The 10,000-nt window shown below is 38.1% G+C and overlaps 1 protein-coding gene across 10 annotated transcripts in view; it reads left to right on the forward strand.

The window, feature by feature from the left end:
- MAP2K5 (mitogen-activated protein kinase kinase 5) overlaps window positions 1-10,000 on the forward strand; it is a 209,842-nt gene that overhangs the window by 140,092 nt on the left and 59,750 nt on the right. The window contains exon 18 of one of the 10 annotated variants that reach the window (XM_043493331.1): window positions 1-1,498. This exon is cut by the window's left edge and continues 39 nt beyond it. The exons of the other annotated variants lie outside the window; for them this stretch is intronic. The gene's annotated coding sequence lies outside the window, so the exon portion shown is untranslated. Of the gene's footprint in view, window positions 1,499-10,000 lie in introns of those variants that run through there. 10 annotated transcript variants of the gene reach the window in all.

A 10,000-nucleotide genomic window follows, 5' to 3' on the forward strand; every position in this document is an offset into this window, starting at 1 on the left:
AGCTGTATTGTCCTTAACTCAAAGAGACAAGACTGTCAGGCCTGTTAGCTCAACAAAATGATGACATATTACTTGTCTCAATGAAGAGGCATTCTTAAATCCCACTGCAAGGAAAACATAAGTGGATAATAGAAAATTTTAGAGCCGGAGTATACATTCACTGTAGTCTTGCCATTGGTTCCTTTTCTAAGAAAGTACAAAAGTCAAAAACACTGTTAGTGAAAGAGATCCTCTCTTTTTTTGCTTGCTTTTAATGAAAGATTTGTGCTCTTATCATACTTCTGTGTGTGTATGCTACACATTGTAGGCCGGACCCTCAGCTGGAATAAATCAGTGTGGGTCCATTGAGGTTGGTGCAGCTATGCTGATTTACAGCATCTAAGGATCTGGCCCCATATCAATATGACTAGATTTTACAAATGCTTTTGGATTATACCAAAGCCATTTTTAAATAAGATTTAGGTTTTGGCCTTGCTTAAGCAAATTCTTCCCTCACTGTGTTTTCAGCTAGTGAGGTTTAATTGTAGGTCAAAAAGCTACTTATCTAACCACTTGCATTTAAAACAAATTAATTTATTTGCTGTATCTTAAAGTTTGCCTAATAATTTTGTGGTTTTAATTGAAGTTACTGCTTTCTGATCCCTATATTAGCATGGTCTGAGGTTCTTTTTTTATATGTAATTCATACTATAGACCAAATTTGGCCTAGTTTCATTTAAATGTGAGCAGGTTGTCAAGGAAAAAAAATTAGTTTAGCTTGGCCCATAAAGTAGCTATTTTACTATTGGGTTTTTTCAGTTGACAGAAACATCATTTAAGCATTCATTTATTTTGTGATAATAAACTGAAGGTTGGTTAAAGCATGTTTCCCGGTAAGAATGAAATCTGTTATTCCACTTGCATCATAATATTGAACCATTTAAAAGACATTAAACACTGGTTAAATGCTAATGACAAAATAGTGATGTTTTCCATATTAACTTTATAGAAAATGTTCACGGTAATCTTCTATTTTAAAGATCTAGACTGATTTCTTAATATAGGTTTCACTACACGTATCATTACCTAATCTACCTAGATTTTTTTTACATCAACCAGAAATCATAAATTCATAGCTAAAATAGATTTAGCTTTTGGGAATACATTGCATAGTTAGGATAGAGTGTTAATTTCACTACAGATTTTTTTCTTGTGTAAAAGTATAGAACTACTGTTGGTTATCATGCATTTTCGATGAGTTAGTAGGAAACCTGAAAGTATCAAATATGCTATATATCTTACTTGCTTATCGATATGAGAAAATTAATAATAGTAAATATCTTTGATTAAAACATCCTGATTTGAAATTGGGAAAAGGTAGACCCTAATCTACAACATATTTATCTGGATGGATTGTTAATTTGTGATATTTAATTATTATTCCTTTTTAACTAAAATACTTACAAGCAACCATTTAAAACCATGAATTCTGCTACATTTCTCATTTTACCAGCTTTGGGAATGGGATTCCAGTGTTGCATTCTATACCTATTGCAGATTACTTTTACTGCACAAAGTTATTCCCTGGCTTTTCCAGAAGTATTGAAAGCCCTGATCCTGCAAACACCTATGCATGTGCTTACCTTAAAGCACATATGTAGTCTCATTGACGTCAACTTTACATAAATGACTAGTCACGTTGACTTTTGTGGAACTATTTCAAAGCATAAAGATAAGCACCTTCATAGTGTTTTCAGGGTTAGGACCTGAGTTGTTATGTGGTTAGGAACTTTGACTCTGCAACTTAACCTATCTGAGTTTTTTGTCATTTGAATGAGAAAGTTGCCTTTAAGTAACATGACTTTTGTTATTACGTGAGGTCAGTATCCTGACCTCTGAATGCAGGGTTAACCCTTTTGGAACCTTTGTGATTACATAAATCAAGCAAGAGCCTCAAAAGAGGCAGCATTTGCCATAAAGAATAAGTTCCTTATCGGGGACAACATGAAAAAGAAAAAAGAAAAGGAGTACTTGTGGCACCTTAGAGACTAACAAATTTATTTGAGCATAAGCTTTCGTGAGCTACAGCTCACTTCATCGGATGCAATGCAATGCAATGCATCCGATGAAGTGAGCTGTAGCTCACGAAAGCTTATGCTCAAATAAATTTGTTAGTCTCTAAGGTGCCATAAGTACTCCTTTTCTTTTTGCGAATACAGACTAACACGGCTGCTACTCTGAAACATGAAAAAGAAAGGAGATATTTAAATTTATTTCAGGGCATCTTTAGAAATGTGTGAGCATCCTTTGCATGGGCTGGTACTAGAGGAAATTATCCTTCTTTCACTGTTACCAGTGAACGTAAGTGCATCACCATGAATAAAGCCTGTTATTTGAATAACTAAGTATTTGAATTAGAACTCATAAAATTGCAGGTCAAACTTTCACTGGCATAAAGGCAAGTAAGCAAATGTCTGTAGTCTACTGACAATCACTGCATCAACCAGAGCAAACACAGTTAATAGCATTGTACAGTGAAGTTCCCAGATTTTATGGGGTGGTCCCCAGGGCAACACCAGGTGAGGTCAAGGCATGCATTCCTTTTTGCATTGAATGGAGAGTTTAAGAGCATAATGTGCTGGAGTTTTTTTGTTCAATCTGGCAACACAGCCAGAGAGCGTGCAACACCACTTTTGAATGTGTAACGAGCGATTGGAGGAAGACCAGATATCTGTGACATTATGGGATTTTGCACAAAAATGAACCACATTATGTTCAGGATTTGGTGTATGTATGCAGTGCCTCTAGCTACACCTAGCCTGCTGTAAGACAATCTGGGTTTCTGACCTGTACAGCAGTACAGGCAATACACAAGTTTGATAGATCCTGAACTTGGTCTCAACACACAGACGTTTTTGGGTCCATAAGTGAGACATGGACTTCATGCAGGAGGTGTATCAGCCTAGTCGTAGATGACATCTGATTTGCTGTGATCATTTGAACTCTGCTTGCAGCCTCCATGGATGAACTGGCATAAACAATAACCGATAAATAGGAAATGAGTTGGCTTTTTTCCATATAGCCATTTACAAAACCTCAAAATGTATTGGGTTTACTGAAACTGTCTTTTTCCAGCCTTCTGTGTGGTCCCGGTTATTTGGGACTAGAGTGAGGCATTGATTCTAGCCCATTTAATTAAATCTGGGAACAACGTTACAGGCTTTGAAATGTACAGAAGCAAGCGTCTGCATATGGAGCACCTCTTTGCTCTATATTACTTATTTGTCTATTATAGACAAAGCTGTGATGTCCCAGGAAGGAATTGTAACTCTGAACCTATCAGGTCATTGTCATATTACTTGCCCTTCCTTTGTCAGCTCCGCTCTGCTGCCCAGCTCCTTGAGAAGCAGCAGGAGACAAGGCCTGCATAGTTGGGCAGAAGGGAAGTAACATCCCAAAAGAGCCTGCTTTCCCCCTCACGCATAGGCTGGTAATGCAGGTAGTCTGTGTAAGGGACTAAAGAGTGTCAGATGTTCCCAGCCTTTCCTGTATGAGCATATAGTGGAAGTGACAATCTTGTCCTTGGGCATTGTGTGATAATTACTTGAAATGGGTTGAGAGAGAGAGATTCTGGACCAAAGGCCCAGGATGTTAGTGAATGATTTTGCTGAATTTAGGCTAGGCACGCTTGCTTTCTATCACCCTTGTTAGTCTGCGATTTCTATGGAACAATTCATTCAGATCATTAAGGTGGACAACTATGTCCATGATGATAAAATAAGTGGCACGGAGCAGAGTGTTCCTCAGAACTTGGCCAGCATACGTCTGTTCATTTCAAACCCTCTAACTTTATTCCCAGGTTTAATTAGGAAAATATGGTTAATTTTAAGTCGATCTCAAGTTTAAAAATAAATTTTCTAAAGTTGACACACTCCTAGTCCTACTTTCAGATACCCAGATTGTGCTTCTCTCTGGATTACTCCTGTTCAAGCATCCTCAAGATTGTATTCAATATTTCAGTAGTATAGACGGTGTGAATCACTGGAAAGAGTCCAGTTTTTCCTAGATGGGCCACCGTAACAGATGGATGTTGCCTAATTCTTCCAACCATTTGCCTTTCTTTCCTTCCTTCCTTCATGCATCTTGTACAATGAAAATAGATTAATTATTTTTACTTTTGTCCCAAATCGATTCCGCTACCTTGTTCTCATGCAGTATCACTATTCTGCAGAGTTTAGGTTATCAAAAGCATAGAGCAATATTTAGATCCAAACAAAAGCGTTTTTCCTTGGATTAAAATAAAATTTTGAGGAAGTTTCTAATAAAATTGGGACAGCATAGACCATCAGAATGCATAGAACTAAACCCCAATGTTTCCCAACATTCCTAGCATAAATCACTATTTATTGAATTACCTCAACATCATGAGGAACACATTTGTCCCACAGAACAAGTTCACCAAAGTGCCAACCCTACAGAACTGTGGTACTCATGAGAGCCAACTCCCATCAGGCTTTGTGACCTTTGTGTTTAATGGATATGGGTCATAGTTCCTCTTAAATGGCTGATGCCTTACACACATTATTATTTCTGTTAACATCATCCATCATCATTATTTTGGGTCAGGAGGTTGGTGACCTGAGGATGGGGACTGGTATTCCATCCCTCCTTCAAGTTTTGTAGGACATGAGGGTGGCCACTCCCACATCTTTTTCCTTATTTGGGGGCTGCCTGCTACGACTTAAAGACTTTAAGGTCAGAAGGGACCATCAAGACCATCTAGTGATTCTAGTCTGACGTCCTGTACATTGCAGGCCGCAGAACCTCACCCACTCATTCCTGTAATTCACTCCTAATCTCTAGCTGAATTACTGAAGTTCTTAAATCATGGTTTAAAGAATTCAAGTTACAGAGAATTCACCATTTACACTCATTTAAACCTGCAAGTGATCCATGCCCCATGCAGCAGAGGAAGGCGAAAAAGCCCCAGGGTCTCTACCAATTTGACCTGGGGGAAAATTCCTTCCTGACCCCAGATATGGTGATCAGTTAGACCCTAAGCACATGGGCAAGACCCACCAGTCAGAGACCTAGGAAATAATTCTCTGTAGTAACTCAGAGCCCTCCCCATCTAGTGTCCTATTGAGACCACAAACTGGATTCTAATTGCTGCTACTGGCAGTTGCCAGTGAGCCACATGCCATTGTAGGAAGTCCCATCATACAATCCCCTCTGGAAACCTATCAAGGTCAGTCTTGAAGCCAGTTAGATTTCTTGGCCCCACTGCTCCTCTTGGAAGGCTCTTCCAGAACTTCACTCTTCTCACTGGCTTAAAAATCTTTGCCTAAACTTGTTGATGGCCAATTTATATCCATTTGTTCTTGTGTTTACGTTGGTACTTAACTTAAATAACTCCTCCCCCTCCCTGGTATTTCTCTCTCTCGTGTATTTATAGAGAGAAATCAGATCTCCCTTTGGCCTTCTTTTGGTTAGGCTAAAAGAGCCAAGCTCTTTCAGTCTCCTCTCGTAAGGTAGGTTTTCCATTCCTTGGATGATCCTAGCAGCCCTTCTCTGCACCTGTTCCAGTTTGAATTCATCTTAAACATGGGAGACAAGAAGTACACACAGTATTCCAGATGAGTTCTCACCAGTGCCTTGTGTAATGGTACTAACACTTCCTTGTCTCTGCATCCTAGGACTGCATTAGCCTTTTTCACAGCTGATCACATTCATAGTCATCCTGTGATCAACCAGTACACCCAGGTCTTTCTCCTCTGTCGCTTCCAACTGATACATCTGCAGTTTACAGCAAAAATTCTTTAGTCCTTAAGTGCACAACTTTGCACTATTAATTTCATCCCATTTCTATTACTCCAATTTACAAGGTCATCCAAACCTTCTTGTATGATATTCCAATCCTCCTCCATATTGGCAATACCTTCCAACTTTGTGTCATCCGCAAATTTTATTAGCACACATGCACTTTTTGTGCCAAGGTCAGTAATAAAAATGTGAAAGAAGATTGGTCCCAAGATCAATCCTTGAGGGACTCCACTAGTAACCTCCCTCCAGCCTGACAGTTCACCTTTCAGTATGACCCATTGTAGTCTCCCCTTTAACCACTTCCTTATTAACCTTTCAATTCTCATATTAATCCCCATCTTCTCCAATTTAACTAATAACTTCCCCTGTGGAACTGTATCAGATGCCTTACTGACATCCAAGTAGATTAGATCTACTGCATTTCCTTTGTCTAAAAATCAGTTATCTTCTGAAAGAAGATTACGTTGGTTTGGCACAATCTACTTTTGTAAAACCATGTTGTATTTTATCCCAGTTACCATTCACCTCTCTGTCCTTAACTACTTTCTCTTGCAAAATTTGTTCCAAGACCTTGCGTACAATTGAGGTCAAACTAACAGACCTGTAGTTTCCCAGATTACTTTTTTCCCCTTTCTTAAAAATAGAAACTATATTCGCAAATTCTCCAGTCATAGAGCATGACCCCTGAGTTTACAGATTCATTAAAAATTCTTGCTAAGGGACCTGTGCCAGAAATTTTCATGTACCACAGTTCCCCATGACATCTCCAAGTTCTGGGGTGGGGGCTGGGAAGCAGCCTGTCCCTGCCTCAATAGTAGTGGGAGATGGGAAATTCATTCTTTCTGCCTCTAAAATAAGTGACCGGTTTACTAGTGCACCCCATAGTATGTAGCTCATAGTCAGCCTTGTCCCTGCCATTTAGTCTAGCAGATGGCTGGAAATGGAGAAAGGAGATGGGGTCCCCCACTCTGGTTGCTTATTTGTGGGCAATCGCTTTGCCAAGTGGAGCACTCCAGAGGAGTGAAGATGGGTAACTGGCTTTGAAGCACCTCTGCAAAAGACCTAGAGACAGGGCACCAGACCCCATACACAGTGTGAGGCTGCATCAAGCCACTGGTGCACAAGAAAGTTTGGGGGAATCCTGTTGACTGATATCAGAGGAGAGATGAAATCTGTCTAGGTTCTTGCATAGTCTCCATTTCTGTAGTACTGACATTCACTGAACTTTCATGGACATGAGCTGATATTCAACAATAATTGGCAATCCCTTCCTATGTTGTGCCTATTCTGCATGAACTGCGCACTCTACCCTCTATTATACCCATTACACATGTGCTGTGACAGGTTTAATCTGTGTGTATCTAATATACTACTCTTATAACAGTGTGTGCACACCATTCTCCTAAAACCATCATCTTTCACATCAGAAAGATCCTCCTCATTTGTGACCATTAAAAATCCTATAGTCCCTTTTCACAAAAGCAGTGGTGTTCATTCTAGTGTCTGGGTGTATTGCAACATGGATAGTCACTACTGACTCCTAAATTACTTCTGCCATTTCAACTATATTTGTTTCCCCCCACCCCCACCTCCTATTCTAGACTAGTGGATTGTGTTACTGTACTCTAGTAAATTGATTCCTGTGTGAGGTGGATGCAAGCTAGTGGTGAATGAAATAATCCCTGTGTATAATTTTTATATGTTTGCACAGCTCTGGGAAAACAAGAATTATATAACTCTAAGACTGTATTTAATATTAAGGTTATTGGGAGGAATCTTTTTGTTTTCAAGGCTTTTCAGAACAATTCTTTCAGTGGAGCTCCCTGTATTCTCTCCTCCATTCCCTGGCTTGGAGGTTGGAGTTTGTAAATTGCAGAATTAATGACAGGATTGATTGATTTCAGGATTTTCAGAAGTGCCTAACTTGACTTAAGAGCACAAGTCCTATTGACTTTCAATACTTTTCAAAATTCCACCTTGGAATTTTTCTGAGAAGTCCTTCAGGCTTCCTGAATTGGGGTTAAGAATAACTTGCAAAACTGGTGAAGAAGAGAAAAAGGAAACATAGTAGAGATTGAGTGCAGAAAGAGAACTCCTTTTTCCGTATATATTGAGGCAGAGAGAGTGCATGTCATTTTTCAATATTGAGCCAATATTTGTTGTTGCTTCTGATCCAAAAAGTTTAGTCTTAAAGAACATAGCAAGCATCTCTAAAGTTTAAAAACAAGCCAAGTGCACTGTTAGAATCCATATCTGCAGCAATTATGAAAATAAATGTCATTCTTATGTAACTGTCCAATTTGTTAGCATTTACCTTTTTCTATTTAAAAAACCCACTGGCTTAAAAAGCAATATATATGTGAAGAGTAAATTTGTTAACTGATATGGGAAACTCTGACCAGGTCACCCACAAATCTCTCAAACAAGAGCTGCAGGGCAAGTACTAATTCCAGAGAGTAAAAGAGAAAATGAAAGCTGTATCCAATGACTTCTCCAAGTTACAGAGGGTGGATTCATTTGAGTTTTCTGATTGTGCTTGTGAATATAATGTGAAAGGGACTGGTAGAGGTCCTCTCAGCCACTTCCCGTCAACAGTATCTCCATGGCAACAGATATATAACCTGATGGTTACTTTTAGTAACCAGAGGCATTGATTAAATAGTAGATGAGGCATGAGGAAAACTTTTGCATTTGTAACCAGCCTAAAAAATGGCATTTGGAGAATGCCATTTATAGAGTAGCTTATCCAGCTACCAGTGACTTTTTCCATAAACTGAGGAACATTTTGTGGATTTATTTTATTTTAGGTAAATTTAGTGTCATAGTTCTCTCTCTTCCTTTCATTATTAACTGTCATGTAACAAATGCTGCTTAAGGATAATAAAGAAAATATAATTTCAGAAATATCCAAGATCTGTTAAGAATTCTGCAAATTCACAGAATTCTAGCTATAAAGGAAATACTTATAAAACCTTATGACCTACAGGGTCTTGCAGAGATGACTATGTGAGCAGGTCATGCATCTGCATTGAAATACACATACCTCTTCTTAGCTCACCCTGAAAGCATATTACTGGCAAAAGGTTTAAACTCTGATACCTCTCAGATTAAAATAATTGGATAATTCAGGAATCTAAACATTATTGTTTTAATCTACCTACTTTATTTGACTGCCTGACTTTATCAAGGTTTTCAGTAGCATCCATCACCATAATGTGTGTTTCTATATCATGATGAACAAAATGTAAATAGCTGCAATTAGAATCCTGTTTGTGGTCTCAGGATATTCAATTTACCCTAAAATGGTCACTTAATAAGCAAATTGTTCAAATTTTCATTCAAATAGTTATAAATAACATGATGTATATGCTGAGATGCAGCCTCTGTCAGGATTAATGTGTCCCCAAAACTTTTGTCTCCCGGTAGTGCATGAAAAACCAAATGTTAGGCCAAAAAAAGGAAAAAAGAAAGATAAAACATTGTATGTTGAGTACTTTTAAAACTCTCTTTAATGTGCTATAAAACTGGATGCTTCACTTTTCATGAACTGTGTGCAAAAGTAGAGGCATTGACTGTTAGGTTGTCTTTGATTGGGTTTGTTTTATAGTTGCAGAGACTATGCAATAATGTGATCTTGGAAGAGGTAAACAAGATAGTTTTAACAGTGAAAAATATGCCTAATATAAATATAGCTAAGTGCTTCGCTATTCAGAACTTGAAAAATATGACTGTACCATTACATTTTCTAGTGGAGTTAACAGAGGAGCACAGTGCAGCCTTACAAGCAATATATCTGAGGCAGAGAAAATAGGTAATACATTTAACTCAGGAGTCTCTGTGGCATTCACATAGAGAAAAGCACAGTAGCTTTATTTAATTGAGAAAATGAATCAATTACAATGATGTTGCATCATCAAATGCTAGTGAAATAGCAAATATGTCATTACGTTGGGTAACAGTGTTAAAAAGTAATTGAGTGTCTTAAGTGTTTTGAATCAATTCCAGGTACTGGTACAGCTACCTTAATGCAAAATTTATGAAGATGATCTCAAATAATATGTTGCTATCAAAACTGTGTAATAAAATCTGGTAACAATGTGTTGTATCTCTCTCTTAGAAACTGGGCCTGCTACCGTAGTATACAGTTAAAACATCTTTAAAAGAATTCTGTTATTTTCCTATTTGTATTTCCCTGTTG

The sequence above is a fragment of the Dermochelys coriacea genome, chromosome 10, assembly GCF_009764565.3.
Source record: "Dermochelys coriacea isolate rDerCor1 chromosome 10, rDerCor1.pri.v4, whole genome shotgun sequence".
In the NCBI taxonomy this organism is placed as follows: Eukaryota; Metazoa; Chordata; order Testudines; family Dermochelyidae; genus Dermochelys; species Dermochelys coriacea.